The 4,369-nt window shown below is 38.7% G+C and overlaps 1 protein-coding gene across 9 annotated transcripts in view; it reads right to left on the bottom strand.

The window, feature by feature from the left end:
* Nucleotides 1-1,537, bottom strand: part of adck1 (aarF domain containing kinase 1) — a 163,662-nt gene extending 162,125 nt beyond the window's left edge. For 3 of the 9 annotated variants that reach the window (XR_009798613.1, XR_009798614.1, XM_061844906.1), the window contains exon 1: nucleotides 1,356-1,533. The gene's annotated coding sequence lies outside the window, so the exon portion shown is untranslated. Of the gene's footprint in view, nucleotides 1-1,355 lie in introns of all 9 variants that reach the window. The other 6 variants (XR_009798615.1, XR_009798617.1, XR_009798618.1 and 3 more) reach the window with 6 other exon arrangements.
* Between the last annotated feature and the right edge of the window lie 2,832 nt (nucleotides 1,538-4,369).

Here is a 4,369-nt window from a genome sequence, read left to right as displayed (position 1 = left end):
CATACATATATACATACATATATACATACATATATACATACATATATACATACATATATACATACATATATACATACATACATATATATATATACATATATATACACACACACACACACACAAACACACAGTTTAAAGTGCAGAAAGCATCATGAAGACCAAGGAACACACCAGGCAGGTCCGAGATACTGTTTTGGACAAGTTTAAAGCCGGATTTGGCTACAAAAAGATTTCCCAATCTTTAAACATCTCAAGGAGCACTTTACAAGCAATCATATTGAAATGGAAGGACTATCAGACCACTTCAAAGACCTGGCCTTCCCTCTAAACTTTCACCTCGAACAAGGAAAAGACTGATCAGAGATGCAGCCAAGAGGCCCATCATCACTCTGGATGAACTGAGGAGATCTACAGCTGAGGTGGGAGAGTCTGTCCATAGGACAACAATCAGTCATAGACTGCACAAATCTGGTCTTTATGGAAGAGTGGCAAGAAGAAAACCATTTCTCAAAGACATCCATAAAACGTCTCATTTAAAGTTTGCCACAAGCCACCTTGGAGACACACCAAACATGTGGAAGAAGGTGCTCTGTCAGGTGAAACCAAAATCGAACTTTTTGGCCACAATGCAAAACGATATGTTTGGCGTAAAAGCAACACAGCTCATCTCCCTGAACACACCATCCCCAGTGTCAAATAAGGTAGAGACAGCCTCATGGTTTGTGCCTCCTTTTCTTCAGCAGCAACAGGGAAGATGGTTAAAATTGATGGGAAGATGTATGGAGCCAAATACAGGACCGTTTTGGAAGAAAACCTGTTGGACTCTGCAAAAGACCATGAGACTAGGATGAAGATTTATCTTCCAAAAGGACAATGATCCAAAACATAAAGCCAAATCTACAATGGAAGGGTTCAATGGATGGATAGAGCGATGAACCACGATACTGGAATGACTAATGGATTCCCATAGATGGAGGAAAATTACATAGCTTTGAATTTTAGATCACCCGATTTTGAGTAAAACTAATTTTTCCCAGATTAGGAAGAAAAAATACTTACACATCCCAAACGTTTACTGTACATTTTTAGCAAACATCGGGGAAGCAGCAGATTCACTAAAACAATTTCCAACGATATACAGCCAAAAATAAGGTACTTATTTATCAGTGAAGACACTGTATTTCTATGACACGTATATCATTCACTGATTACTGCAGAACATATTAAAACCGTGCTCGAGCTATGCAAACGACCGTCTGACATTTGTGACAAAATATACTAGGAGAGGATAAAAAACGAAAATTTGTAAGACCTGTTAAACCCCACAAAAAAGGTGAGTTTTAAATCAACTTTACCTTCACGATTTCTCCACGCATTGGATTTCTTTTACTTGCCGGTTGGTTTTGTTTTTGACCTTTTCGCCAGTTTCCTACTTGAGCGCAAAGAACTCTGTTTAATGTATTTCTTGTTACGATTTTTTCTTCTTCTTCTTCTTCTTCTTTTTCTTCTTCTTCTTCTTCTTCTTATTCTATTATATTATTATTCTACTTCTACTTCTTCTTCTTCTTCTTCTTCTTCTTCTACTTCTTCTTCTTCTTCTACGTCTTCTTCTTCTACTTCTTCTTCTACTTCTTCTTCTTCTATTTCTTCATCTTACGTGCCTACTTGGCGGCCGGTCCCATTTTTACGTTTATCGAAGGAAAGACAAAAAAAGTCGTAACGTGCTCGAATCTTAATCGATTTTAATGGGGGTCACTGCCTTGTCAGCACCAAAGCATATGACATCAATTCGCCAGATTTGAAGAGAAGCAAAAATTATTATTTTTTTTAACACGTGTAAGTAGGGACACACAAGGTTTAAAAAAGTGGTTCAAATCGTGTATTTTAGGACCAAATCATTCCTTGGACTGTGGGTAATGAGAAAATATATTTTTTTTAAATTACCTATTAATATTGTTGGTCTACATGCTAAAAAAAAGCGAAAAATTTGTGCTTTTTTGCTAAAACGTGGGGGGAGAGGGAATGGTCACTGCTTGTTTCATGCTATAAAATGAGTATTCTGTCAGTTTCTGTGTTTTAACTTTTCATTCAGGTCATACATTAACCTTTTCCGGGCAGGGGTTGCAAATTTGCAACAGGTTTAATATAATATAATAAATCGACTTATACTAAGTCATTTTACATTTTGTTTCCTTTGTACATAACAGTGTGCACATTTATTTCATAAATATATTGCATTAATGTTTCAAAATGGTTACAAATGAGATGACAAATTTTCGTTCATTGAATAATTCATGGGATTTTCATTAACCCAGAATTTACCAAAAATTTTATGAAAAATAAGCCACAATTAACTACAAAGCATTCTGTGCAATGTATTAAAAATATGCATAATCAAATACATAAAACTCAATTACCTATTACTTGGGCAAGTACATGATGTAAAAAATAATGAAAACTCAGTTTAAAAAAAAAACTAAGCATGGAACTTCAGCTGCGACAGTCACAAATTCTTGATCACTTGCAGTGGATCTTTAGCAGTACTTGCACCTTAAACACTCTCAACATACTGATCCAACAGCATTCTACATATCTGAAACCAACCTGGCAACAATAAGCATACATAAACATCCCCAATTCTTGCCTAATGGTGTTGCATTTTACCAAGTCCAGTGACAGGTTACACTGCATCACAATTAATGCAGAAATCAATATAATTTACATGATTTTGGGGGGCCATGTGCTGAAATTTTAAGTAGAATGAACCAGTAAAAAGTCTGGATGCAGTTGATAAAATTTCCTTTTTATCGCTCATCTTCATTCAGGACCACCTCGAGCAGCCATGTTCCTTTTCGGCACCGGTGGCGCTGCATGCAGGTATTATTTATTCACCTCATACGGTCCAAAAACGTAGCAGATTACCAAGATAATTTGTTATTATGAAAGATAACATCAAAATTAATCAAATACTAACCACATATACATGTTTCACACTGAAAATCACAAAAAAATTATCAAATTTTCACTTCGCATCAAAAAACCCTTATTCTCGTCACATTCCCTCCAAACTGGAATACACATGGCCTTGAGGTTCTCCACAATGCATTGCATCAGGTCTCGGACCATTCAAAGGGCACAATTTCACATCAGATGCCAAAATAGAACAAGTGTTTTGTGAACCAAAAATGTAACGGTTCTTCCAGACCAGACTGCCGGCACCCCCTAGTGGCCATGGTGGTCGCTAGTGAAAGGCTCTCCCAGTTCCCTTGTCGAATACAGTACAAATGTGCCAGCATCCTTGGTCTTTCTTCTTTTCTTACTTGTTAGGATAAATCCTTATTTTAGGTAGGGCCCGTGATATTTTCGATTTGAAGAAGCTTTCTTTCAGGTCGTATGGCCTTTTTTTTTGTTCCTTACCATTAACAAGTGCAGACAGTCAGTGAAGAGTTGTTTTGTTTGCGAATATTTCAGTCCTGACATCAACCTTTTTGGTTGGCTTTTAACACGTCATTGTGATCATGGTTCTTTCACAAAAACGAACATGTGTGGAATCTTGAGAGATAAGAGGTGATTTTTAAACAGGTTTCTTGAATTGGTGACCGCGGCGTGATCCTGAAAGGACACCAGATGAAAGGACAGAGGAGTGGACAGGGATTCAGTTGGATTACAAACTCCCCAGTTCACTAACTTTTTTCAACATGGAAATTGTGAAATTTTGAGATTTGTGGTACAATTGCTTCATTGTCAAATGCTACGAGGATGCGTTGTTGTTTTTCTGTTAATTGGAAGTCAGGGTAACAAAGGACCAGACTAGCCAGAGGAACAGAGGACCTGGTAAAATTATGGCAACAAGGTAACTACTAGTACCATTGTAGACTGACTTGAAAGTTTTATACTGTGATGCTTCAGTAGATGTGGATTTTGGGAGGCCCCAATACCAATTTAGAATAAAGTGAGTGTGCCACCAAAACCCTGGGGTGTGAACTTGAAAGCCGAAAGTATTGGTCATGCATGTGATATGTTTGCCCATCTATCCATCAATCTACCCATCCATCTCCAACCGCTTTTCCAGATCAGGTTGTAGGGGCAGTAGTTTCAGCAGGGATACCGACTGACTTCCCTTTCCCCAGCCACTTCTTCCGGTCTTTCAGAGCGATCCCGATGCGTTCCTAGGCCAGCTGAGACATATATTCTCTCCAGTGTGTCCTGGGTCATCACCGAGGTCTCTTTCTGGTGGGATGTCCTCGGAAAACCTCACCAGGGAGGCGTCCATGAGGAATCCGGATCAGATGCTCCAGGCACCTCATCTGGCCCCTCTATATGCAGAGGAGCAGTGGCTCGACACAGAGCCCCTCCCAGATGACTGAGC

Source organism: Syngnathoides biaculeatus, chromosome 15 (genome assembly GCF_019802595.1).
Source record: "Syngnathoides biaculeatus isolate LvHL_M chromosome 15, ASM1980259v1, whole genome shotgun sequence".
NCBI lineage: Eukaryota > Metazoa > Chordata > Actinopteri > Syngnathiformes > Syngnathidae > Syngnathoides > Syngnathoides biaculeatus.
Note: the sequence above shows the minus strand (reverse complement) of the source record. Positions and strands in the feature narration are given on the sequence as shown.